This window comes from Chiloscyllium punctatum, chromosome 30 (assembly GCF_047496795.1).
Source record: "Chiloscyllium punctatum isolate Juve2018m chromosome 30, sChiPun1.3, whole genome shotgun sequence".
Lineage (NCBI taxonomy): Eukaryota > Metazoa > Chordata > Chondrichthyes > Orectolobiformes > Hemiscylliidae > Chiloscyllium > Chiloscyllium punctatum.
The window spans coordinates 24983720-24996410 of record NC_092768.1 but is presented as its reverse complement, the minus strand read 5'-3'; positions in this window follow the sequence as shown (position 1 = coordinate 24996410).

Below are 12691 nucleotides of genomic sequence, written 5' to 3'. Positions count from 1 at the left end.
GGGTGAAGTTCACAGCACAGAATCAGATAATTTAGTTGTTTAAGTGGCCTACAGAAAGTCTGCAGTAGTGAGTAGAGTGGGTTGTTTCTTGTTTGTATGTTTTTGGAGATATGTCTCTTGATTAAATTTAAGCCATAATTATGTATTTAACCTGGTGAAGTGTTTTGTAGAGGAATAAGAGGGTGTTATTTTCTCAGTCTGTAGATTGTGAAGGAGCAAAAATGGCCTTTATGTACTTCTTGTCAGATGTGGGAGATTAAAGAGAGTTTAAGGGTTACTGTGGATATAGGATTGAGGTTAGTAAGGAGGAGGTGTCATCAATTCTAGAAGGAGTGAAAGGAGACAAGTCTCCTGTGCCAGATGAGGTTTATCTGAGGATTCTCTGGGAAGGGAGGAGATGTTGGAGCTTTTGGTCTTGACCTTTGAGTCGTCATTATCTACAGGTTTAGTACAGAGGACTGGAGGAATGCAAACATTGTTCAAGAAGGGCAGTAGAGATGACCCATGTAATTATAGACCAGTAAGCCTTACATCTGTTGTAGGAAAAGTTTTGGAAAGGATTTTAAGAGATAGGATTTAAAACCATCTAGAAAGCAACAATTTGATTTCAGATAGTCAACATGGTTTGATGTCTCACAAAATCTCATTGAGATTTTTTGAGAAGGTGACGAAGCATGTGGATGAGGGTAGGGCAGTTGACTTGGTGTACATAGACTTCAGTAAAGCCTTTGATAAGGTTCCACATAGTAGACTGTTGGAGAAATTGCAGAGGCATGGGACTGAGGTTGATTTAGCAGTTTGGATTAGAAACTGGTTTTCTGTAAGAAGGCAGTGAGTGGTGGTTGATGGAAAATATTCAGCCTGGAGTCCGATAACTAGTGGTGTGCCACGAGGACCTATTCTTGGACCACTGCTGTTTGTCATTTTTATAAATGACTTGGATTCAGGCATAGGTGGATTGATTAGTGAGTTTGCAGAGGGCACTAAAGTCGGTGGAAAAGTTGACAGTGTGGAAGAATATTGCAGGTTGCAGGGGATCATGGATAAACTGCAGAATTGGGCTGAGTGGTGGCAAATGGAGTTCAATGCAAATAAATGTCACTTTATGAAGAATAACAGGAAGACAGAATACTGGGTCAATGGAAAGATTCTTGGTAATGTAGGTGTCTAGAGGGATCTTGGAGTCCATGTTCATAGACCCCTGAAAGTTGCCATCCAGGTTGGCAGCGTTATTAAGAAAGCATATGGTGTGTTCGGTTTGATTGGTAGAGGGACTGAGTTCCAGAGCCATAATGTCATGCTGTAACTATACAAAATGCTAGTGCAGCCACACTTGGAATATTGTGTACAGTTCTGGTTGCCCCATTACAGGAAAGATGTAAAAGCATTGGAAAAGGTGCAGAAGAGATTTACCAGGATGTTGCCTGCTCTGGTGGGATGGTTTTATGAAGAAAGGCTGAGAGAGTTGGGTCTGTTCTCCTTGGACAGAAGAAGGCTAAGAGTGTATTTAATAGAGACATACAAGATGGGTAGACATTTAAAGTCTTTTTCCGAGAATGATGACATCAGCTTGTATGAGGGGGCATAGCTACAAATTGAGGGGTGATAGATTTAAGACAGATGTCAGAGGCAGGTTCTATACTCAGAGAATGCTAAGAGCATGGAATGCCTGCCTGCCAATGTCGTTAACTCAGCAACATTAGTGAGATTTACACAATCCTTGGATACGCACATGGCTGATGAAGGGATAGTGTAGGGGGCTGGGCTTAGATTAGTTCACAGATTGGCACAATATCAAGGGCCAAAGGCCTGTTCTGTGCTGTATTGTTTTATGTTCCATGTTTTATATGTGCCATAAATGCTGCTGGATGTGAATCTTATCAGATCAAATGGATTAGTTGGAGAGATAGTTAGAAGCAATGAGGAATTTGCAACAGCAACAGTATGTGGATGGATGGCAGTTAAAGGAGGTGAGGGGGGATGTCTCAGATCCAGGCACATAGATGGGTTAACTCCAGGAAAGGTAAGAGAGGTAGGCAGCTAGTGCAGGAGTCTTTTGTGGTTATGAGCTGAGAATGTGTTGCTGGAAAAGCGCAGCAGGTCAGCCAGCATCCAAGGAGTAGGAGAATCGACGTTTCGGGCATGAGCCCTTCTTTTGCGGATATACCCATTTCAAACAGGTATGCTGTTTTGGAAAATGTAGGGGGTGATGGATTCTTAGGGGAAAATAGCACGAACAGCCAAGTTTCTGATATTGAGACTGGCTCTAATGCAAGGAGAGGTAAGTTGGCTTCCAAGAGATCAATTGTGTTAGGGGATTCTGAAGTCTGAGGTACAGACAGATGTTTCTGTGGCTAGCAGCAAAAAAGCAGAATGGTGTGTTGCTTCCCTGGTGCTAGAATCAAGGATATCTCAGAGAGGGTGCAGAATGTTCTCACGGGGGAGAGGAGCCAGCAAGAGGTCACTGTCCACATTGAACCAATAACATTGGAAGGGAAAAGGTTGAGATTCTGAAGGGAAATTTACAGAGAGTTAGGTAGAAATTAAAAAAAGGAGGTCCTTGAGAGTAGTAATATCTGAATTACTCCCAGTGCTACGAGCTAGTGAGGGCAGGAATAGAAGGATAGAGCAGATGAATGCATGACTGAGGAGCTGGTGTATGGGAGAAGGATTCACATTTTTGAATCATTGGAACCTAGTTTGGGGGAGAAGTGGCCTGTACAAGAAGGACGGATTGCACCTAAATTGGAAGGGGACTAATATACTGGCAGGGAAATGTGCTAGAGCTACTCAGGAGGATTTAAACTAGTAAGGTTCGGGGGGGCAGGGGGATACCCAGGGAGATAGTGAGGAAAGAGATCAATCTGAGACTGGTACAGTTGAGAAGAGAAGTGAGTCAAACAGTCAGGGCAAGCAGAGACAAGGTAGGACTAATAGATTAAACTGCATTTATTTCAATGCAAGGGGCCTAACTGGGAAAGCAAATGAACCCAGGGCATGGTTCGGAACATGGGACTGGGACATCATAGCAATTACAGAAACATGGCTCAGGAGTGGGCAGGACTGGTAGCTTCATGTTCCAGGATACATGCTACAGGAAGGATAGAAAGGGAGGCAAGAGAGGAGGGGGAGTGGCTTTTTTGATAAGGGATAGCATTACAGCTGTGCTGAGGGAGGATATTCCCAGAAATACATCTAGAGAAGATATTTGAGTGGAACTGAGAAATAAGAAAGGGATGATCACGTTATTGGGATTGTATTATAGGCATCGTAATAGTCAGAGGGGAAATTGAGAAACAAACTTGTGAGGAGATCTCAGCTATCTGTAAGAATAATAGGGTGGTTATTATAGGGGATTTTAACTTTCCAAACATAGACTGGGGCTGCCTTCGTGTTAAAGGTTTAGATGGAGAGGAATTTCTTAAGTGTGTACAAGACAATTTTCTGATTCAGTATGTGGATGTACCGAATAGGGAAGGTGCAAAATTTGACCTACTCTTGGGAAATAAGGCAGGACAAATGACTGAGGTGTCAGTGGGGGAGGACTTTGGGGCCAGCAACCATAATTCTATTAGATTTAAAATAGTGATGGAAAAGGATAGATGAGATTTAAAAGTTGAAGTTCTAAATTGAAGAACGTCCAATTTTGATGGTATTAGGCAAGAACTTTTGAAAGCTGACTGGGGCAGATGTTTGCACGTTAAGGGATGGCTGGAAAATGGGATGCCTTCAGAAATGAGAAAATGAGAATCCAGAGAAAGTATATTCCTGTCAGGGTAAAAAGAAAGGCTGGTAGGTATAGGGAATTCTGGATGACTAAAGAAACTGAGGGTTTGGTTAAGAAAAAGAAGGAAGCATATGTAAGGTATAGACAGCATAGTTCGAGTGAATCCTTAGAGTATAAAGGAAGTAGGAGTATACTTAAGAGGGAAATTAGGAGGGCGAAAAGGGGACATGAGATTGCTTTGGCAAATACTGTTAAGGAGAATCCAAAGGGTTTTTACAAATACATTAAGGACAAAAGGGTAACTAGGGAGAGAATTGGGCCCCTCAAAGATCAGCAAGGCGGCCTTTATGTGGAGCCTCAGAAAATGGGGGAGATACTAAATGAATATTTTGCATCAGTATTTACTGTGCAAAAGGATATGGAAGATCTAGACTGTAGGGAAATAGATGGTGACATCTTGCAAAATGTCCAGATTACAGAGGAGGAAGTGCTGGATGTCTTGAAACGGGTGAAGGTGATAAATCCCCAGGATCTGATCAAGTGTACCCCAGAACTCTGTGGGAAGCTAGAGAAGTGATTGCTGGGCCTCTTGCTGAGATATTTGTATCATCGATAGTCACAGGTGAGGTGCCAGAAGATTGCAGGTTGGCAAACGTGGTGCCACTGTTTAAAAAGGGTGGTAAGGACAAGCCAGGGAACTATAGACCAGTGAGCCTGACGTCGATGGTGCGCAAGTTGTTGGAGAGAATCCTGAGGGACAGGATGTATGTGTATTTGGAAAGGCAAAGGCTTATTAGGGATAGTCAACATGGCTTTGTGCACGGGAAATCATGTCTCTCAACTTGACTGAGTTTTTTGAAGAAGTCATAAAGGGGATTGATGAGGGCAGAGCAGTAGATATGAATTACATGGACTTCAGTAAGGTGTTCAACAAGGTACCCCATGGGAGACTGATTAGTAAGGTTAGATCTCATGGCAAGCCCGAAGAGCTAGTCATTTGGATTCAGAACTGGCTCAAAGGTAGAAGAGAGAGGGTGTGGTGGAGGGTTGTTTTTCAGACTGGAGGCCTGTGAACCAGTGGAGTGCCACAAGGATCGGTGCTGTGTTCTCTACTTTTTGTCACTTACATAAATGATTTGGATGCGTGTGTAAGAGGTACAGTTAGTAAGTTTGCAGATGACACCAAAATTGGAGGTGTAGTGGACAGTGAAGAGGGTTACCTCAGATTACAACAGGATCTTGACCAGAAGGGCCAATGGGCTGAGAAGTGGCAGATGGAGCTTAATTCAGATAAATGCGAGGTGCTGCATTTTGGGAAAGCAAATCCTAGCAGGACTTATACACTTAATGGCAAGGTCCTAGGGAGTGTTGCTGAACAAAGACACCTTGGAGTGCAGGTTCATCATTCCTTGAAAGTAGAGTCACAGATAGAAAGGATAGAGTTTGAATACAGGAGTTGGGAGGACATTGGTCGGCCACTGATGGAATATTGCGAGCAATTCTGGTCTCCTTCCTAATGGAAAGATGTTTTGAAACTTGAAAGGGTTCAGATAAGATTTACAAGGATATTGCCAGGAGGATTTGAGCTATTGGGAGAGGCTGAACAGGCTGGGGCTGTTTTCCCTGGAGCTTCAGAGGCTGAGAGGTCACCTTATAGACGTTTGCAAAATTATGAGGGGCAGGATAAGGTAAATAGGCAAAGTCTTTTCCCTGGGGTCAGGGAGTCCAGAGCTAGAGGACATAGGTTTTGGGTGAGAGGGGAAAGATATAAAAGAGACCTAAGGGGCAACTTTTTCACACAGAGGTTGGTATAGATATGGAATGAGCTGCCAGAGGAAGTAGTGGAGGCTGGTTAAATTGCAACATTTAAGATGCATTTGGATGGGTATATGAGTAGGAAGGGTTTGGAGGGATATGAACTGGGTGCGGGTAGGTGAGACTAGGTTGGGTTGGGATAAATGGTTGGCATGGACGGATTGGACAAAGGGTCTGTTTCCATGCTGTACATCTCTATGACTTTATGATGTGATATTCATTACGCTGCTACCAGTTCATATTTCTCAGTGATGATCATCCAGCAATCCTCACTTGCAAAAGGATTAACTATTTTCTCATTTCATTTTCTGATTGTACTTTTCAGGATCGCACTTTGTACACATTGCCCGCTCCATTTCCTTCATTCATTTCCGAGGGAGTCATTTTTTGGGATGGATTGAGGCACTGTGTTTTTTTTTATTCATTCACGTGATGAGGGCCTCAAGCAGCATTTATTGTCCATCACTAATTACCCAGAGGGCAGTTAAGAATCAACCACATTGCTGTGGATCTAGGGTCACATGTTGGCCAGACCAGGTCAGGATGGCAGTTCTCTTCCCGAATGGACATTAGTGAACTAGGTGGGTTTTCCGAACAATCAACAATGGATTCATGGTCCTCACTAAACTCCAAGTTTCCAGATTTTTGTTCAATACAAATGTCACCATCTTCCATAGCGGTATTTGAACCGGGTCCCTAGACCATGACCAGGGCTTCTGGATTAACAGGTCCAACGATAAAACTGAACTTGACGATCACGGAAAACAATGAGAACCCAAGTGTAACGCTCGTGATAATTTATTCCCGGAAAGATATCGGTATTTCTGGGATTTCACAGACAGTGGGCAAGTGCAGGAATTCGATGAAAATAAAACACACAGCCTCCCTCTAAAAGCACAAAACCGTTTCTCACAAACTTTGAACAAAATTGTTTAATTTTGTCCCTGCTTTCCAGTAAAAGTACAGCCATGCAATTCTCTCAGAGAGTCCTTGGCCATTCGGGCTAGTAACTATCAAAGGCAATGTTGGATTTTATTTTTGGTTTGAGGAACGGTCACCGGACTCGAAACGTTAAATCTGATTTCTCTCCACAGATGCTACCAGACCTGCTGAACTTTTCTTGTTTCTGATGTACAGCATCCACACTTCTTTGGGTATTCTCCTTTTCGTGCTCTTTTCAGTGAACATTTTCTTCCTGCAGTTGTGAAGAGCTGTCAGCAGGCGGCAGCCATGCATCGTGTAACAAAGAAAGTCCGGCATCTCCACCCATTCCAGCCTCCGTGAATTCGGGAAATGGAGCAGCCAATACATACAAAGTACGGTCTTGAAAAGCACAATCAGGAAATAAAACGGTTAGTCGGTTAATGTCTCTTGGAAGCTTACAGTTGTCTGAAAATAACTCTTCTTGTCTTGACCCCGGGAGAACACCCTGCTCCTCTATACAGTGGGATCTGAAACTTCTGGTCCATCGAGCCTGCACTGACCTTTCTCAGCTCTTGATTTGGAGATGCCGGTGTTGGACTGGGGTGTACAAAGTTAAAAATCACACAACACCAGGTTATAGCCCAACAGGTTTAATTGGAAGCACACGAGCATCTGGTGGTGATGAAGGAGCGTCGCTCCGAAAGCTAGTGTGCTTCCAATTAAACCTGTTGGACCATAACCTAGTGTTGTGTGATTTTTAACTTTCTCAACTCGTTCACTTCCCAGCAATTGATCCATAACTGTGAATGTTATGATAGCTCAAGAGTTCATCCAAGAGCGTTTTCAAAGCTCGTGAGGTTTCCTGCCTCAACTACCACCCCAAGCAATGAATTCCACTGAGGGAAAAACATTTTCCAGAAATCCCTTATAAAACTCCTGCTATTCATCTTGAAATTAAAGTCTTGGGTATCCACCATTGAATTCTCCGATTAATGGGTTCAGATCCTCTCTGCCCAGCCTGTTCATGCCCTTTTAATCGTATACTCCTCAGTTAGGACCCCTCTCACCCTTTCGTCGCTCTAAAGAACACAACCCTAGCCTATCCAGCTTCTCTTCAGAGCTAAACTACTCCATCCTGTGAATCTGGGCTGCACCTCCTCCAAGACAACAGTAAACTTCACTGTGAGCAACATCGAGAAGATCTGAAGCTGTTTTCTGAAACTAAGAAGAAATTGATCTGACTGATTTGTCGGGATTCCCGGGAGAACAGACAGCACCGTTTCCTGTCGATTACTGAGGCTGTTGCAATCTACAAAGTTGAAAACCATACAACACCAGGTTCTCGTGCAACACATTTATTGGGAAGCACTAGCTTTCGGAGGGCTGCTCCTTCATCAGGTAGCTGTGGAGCAGGTTCACAAGACACAGAGTACAAAGAAAAATACGGTGTCATGCAACTGAAATGATATACAGGCACAGGTATTGAACAAATCAAGATTGCTGTGGAGGTGTTGCTCCTGGCCAGAGTGAGCTGTGAGCTGCAGGAACCCTGGGACCTTCCTGCCTGTAATGTTGCTCCACAGGCGGGAGGTGGCGGTACATGACGGTGTTGGAGATGAATCAGTCAGTGGGTCTCAGACTGGTTCTGGATTAGTGATGCTGGAAGAGCACAGCAGTTCAGGCAGCATCCAAGGAGCTTCGAAATTGATGTTTCGGGCAATAGCCCTTCACAGACTTGGCTCAGCGGGTCTTTCCAGGTGGACAGCATGGGCACAACGGACCGAATGGCTTCTTTTGCTGCTGTGAGCCATCGATAATTCAATAACTTTCCTGCATTTGATTTAATCCAGATTGATTTGTACCTCAACATAATTTGGAATACCTGTTCCAATTGAAAATTTATCCCAACTATAATCGATAAGGAATATGAGCAGCAATCTTCTCTCTCTCCTATCAGGGGCAGCAGAACCTGAATTCTGTCTATTATCACATTGAGACTCAGACCACAGCACGTGACAAAGAGTGAGGGAGACTTGATTCTGGGAAAATTGGAAGGCTACTAGCCATAGAAAGTGGGAGGTGGGTGATGGGAAAGAGGGGTAGGAGGGGAAAAGCAGGTTAGGGTGAGGAGTGGTAGGCAGGGCGTGAGGTGGAGGAGTGGGAGGATTGGTGTGAAGATATGGATTTGGGGCTAAGTAGAAGGTAACAGATGGGGAGGAAAAGGATGCCCTATTCTGGCAATAGTACTGCTCCAGGAGTTACTGCATCCCTCGCTAAGCTGGCAATATTGGCAGCTACCTGACAATGTGAAACATTACACAGTTATGTCCTGTCCATACAAAACAGAACAAATCCAATCCAGCCAAATACTGCCCCATCCACATACTCATGAACATAAAAAAGTGATGAACAGTGGTCTCAAGTAGAGTCTACTCAGTGACAACCTGCTCAGTAACACCGAGTTTGGGTTCCACTCAGCTCCCGACCTCATTACAGTCATGGTTGAAACATGGAAAATGAAGTGAATTTCAGGGGTGAGGTTACAGTGACTGCCCTTAAAGTCAAGGCTGCATTTGACTGAGGTGGCATGGGGGAGCTCTGGCAAAACTGCAGTCAATGGGGATCAGGAGGATCAATCTCCACTGGTTAGAGTCATACTCAGCACAGATAGAGGCTACTAGTGGCTGTTGCAGGTAAATCATCTGAGTTCCAAGATATCAGAAGAAGGAATTTGCAGGATGGTGTCCTTGGCACAACCATCTTCAGCTGCTTCATCAATGACCTTCCCTTCATCATAAGGTCAGAAGTCGGGATGTTTGCTGATGATTGCACAAAGTTCAGCACCATTTGCTACTCATCAGGTACTGAAGCTGTTCATGCCCTAATGAGGCAACACTTGGGCAATATCAAGGCTTTGGCTGACAAGTGGCAAGTAACACTGATGCCACACAAATAATAAGCAATGATAGAATCTAACCTTTTGATATTCAATAGCATTACCATGACAGAGTTCCCTGCCATCAACACATTGCAGATTACCACTGAACAGAAATGAAACGATCCTCACCATATAAATACAATGGCTACACGTTCAAGTCAGAGGCTTGATTGACGTTGGGAAAAACACCACCCCGCTGGCAATCTGCAGGATTAAAGGGCACTGACAGATCCATCCCATAATTTCACCCCGTCCCCCTGCCTCCTGCCAGCTGTAAACTAATGGGGGTCACTCTCAGTCTGGGGGAAAGAAGGAGGGGGAGAGAAGAAACAAATAGAAGCTCAATTGTAGAGAGGGACTGACTGGGTAGAATGAGCTGTGAGCTGCAGGAACCCGGGGACCTTCCTGGCTGTAACGTTGCTCCAGAGGTGGGACGTGGCGCTACATGATGGTGTTGGAGATGAATCAGTCAGTGGGTCTCAGACTGGGCTCAGGGGAGTCTTTCCAGGGGGATACCAAATCATTTCTCCCGCGTGGGATTGAGGAACTCATGGGCGCTGTATGATGAGGGAATGAAAGGAAAATTGCAACAAATGCCACGTTCTGTAAGTTACCAGAAGTTTGTCTTATTCTGGCATGGTGAGTGTGAAAGCCCTTGACATCAAAGCCATATTTCATCGAGTGTGGTATCAAGGAACTCCAGCAAATCTGGAATCCGTGACAATGAGGGGTGGAGGGCATCAAACTTTCCCCTGGTTACCTGGCACATGGGAAGATGAACATGAACATGAATGTCTTCAGTTGCTTCATCAGTGACCTTCCCTCAGTAATAAGGTCAGAAGTTGGCATGTTCGATGACTGTGCAATCTTCAACACTATTCATGTCTCTGCATATTCTGAAACATCACATGTACAAATGCAGCAAGACCTTGAGCAAAATCGAAGTTAAGGCTGACAGGGTGTGAATTCAAATTTGTGCCACACTAATGCTGAGTCATGACCTTCTCCAATGACAGTCAATCCAGCCACTGCACATTGACATACAATGCCTTCATGAAATTTCCTGCTGAAAACATCCTAGGGGTTACCATTAACCAGAGGTGCACCTGGCCTCACCAGATAAATGAGGTAGTTTCAGATCAGGTCAGAGGCTCAGAATACTGCGTGAAGTCACACACCTCCTGACTCCCAAAAGCTTGTCACTCGTCTGCAAGGCACAGATGGAATCTGCCCCATTTGCCTGGATGGGTGCAGCTCCAACAATACTGATGTGCAGGGTGAATCACAGTTCCCCTTTAAATGGTCATTGTGGATTTCTTTGTTTTGGAATCTTTGTTAGGCTTGTTTTTGGTCAGTTTCTTAAGGGCAATTTTGCCCATTTGCTTCACAGCATTAAGCAAGATCTTTCCCAATGTGAGGTGCTTCCAATATCCTGGCTAGGCTGAGTGGCTCTCATGAAAATCAATGTCCTTCCCCATTTGCTATATCCTGAACGAATTCACCTCTTGGTTTCTCCTCAGCAAACATTCTAGAAGCATAATGGTTGGTTTAGTTCCTTTATCTGGCACCATAGGCGGCCACTCATTAAGCTGGCTAAATTCTGCTTGGCCCATGGGTTGGAGAGAGTAGACCTCCCGATAAAAAAGATCTCTATTATCTTTTGTTAGCGACTGGGCTTGTGAGGATCTGGCAGCGGCATGGCTAGATATTGAGGCCTTCCAAGCAAAATGCCCCCTCATTAGCCTGTTGTTTTTAGATAAATTGAAGAGAGTTCCGGAACATTGTCATAATCCTACAATTATAAATACTGTCAAAGCATGGAGGGCAACTTGGCAGAATGAGGATAATATATTCAAAAGGTCTTTCTTACCTTTATAGCTGGTATGCCAGGTTTTCAGCTGGGGATAATGGACCCCGTGTTTAAGCCTTGGGTAGCTAGTGGAATCTCCTGTCTGGGTGTTTTATGTGAAGGTGAAATAATGATGTCCTTGGACCAAATCACCCCTAAGTATGGTTTGGCTGGCAGTGAACTTTTTTGTTTTATTCAGGTCAGGGATTGTATTCAAAAAAGGACTATGCTTTTGACTGACTCCTACAGATCTGTCACAGAAGAGAGGGCGCTTTATGCTATAATTGACTTCTCTGTTAGTACTGTTTATCATATATTCAGAAGTAATCTTTCAGAAGACGTTGAGCAGCTTTGTGGGTTCTTGGAGAGAGAGCTCAGGGTTGAGATGTATATGGAGACATGGGAGGACATTTGTGCAAATGCGAGAAAGGTTTCAATCTGTAACAGGACCCTTGTCATGCAGGTAAAGATTCTGCACAGGGCCCATTGCCCCCAGAGCATCTCACAAAATTTAAGGTGGGAGTATATGCCCTTTGTCCTAAATGTAAAGTAAGTATTGGGATTCTCACTCATTGTCAGTGGTCTTGCATCAGGCAGATATTGGAGTGCTGTGGCAGGAGTAATAGAGAGGTTCTTGGGAATCGAAGTCTCTCTTCTCATGGCCCTCCTTAATTTTTTTCTTTAGACGATCATGGGAAAAAAATCTTAATATTCTCACTTTTCGTGTGAGGAAAAGAATTGTGATGTGTTGGACCTCTGAAAACCCCCAGAGTCACTGTTAGTTTGGTGTAGGCTAATTATGGAACTCAGTTTGTACCTGAGTATAGTTGTGTTTTGTTTGCATTCTTGTTTCCTCTTTTTAGTTATACATATATATATATATATAGAGAGAGAGAGACAGAGACAGTAGCGTTTTTTGTTGGTTTATTCTGGTTGTACTTTTGTAATTTTACAAAAATATCTACTTCTTTCAATAAAAATATCTGGAAAAATATAAAAGAAAAAGGACTGAAGGGGCAATGTTTCCAAAGAAACTGCCATAGGTAGTGGTGGTGGCTGGAAAGGTATATGAGTAGAAAGGTTGAGAGGGTAACAGCCAAATGCTGACAAATGGGACTAGATTAATTCAGGATCTCTGATTTGCATGGACAAGTTAGATCATAGGGTCTGTTTCTATGCTAAATGTCTCTGTGACTCTGACTCTATAACTGAAATGAGGAGGAATTTCTTCAACCAGAGGGTGTTTAATCTGTCGAACTCATTGTTACAGAATGATGTGGAGACCAAGTCATTGAGTGTGTTTAAGACAGAGATGGATAGCTTCTTGATTAGTAAAGGGACCAGGGTTACAGAGAGTAAGCAGGAAAATGGGAACTGAGAAATATATCAGCCACGATCAAATGGTGGAGGAGACCCGGGGTGGTTTTCAGAGATGCAA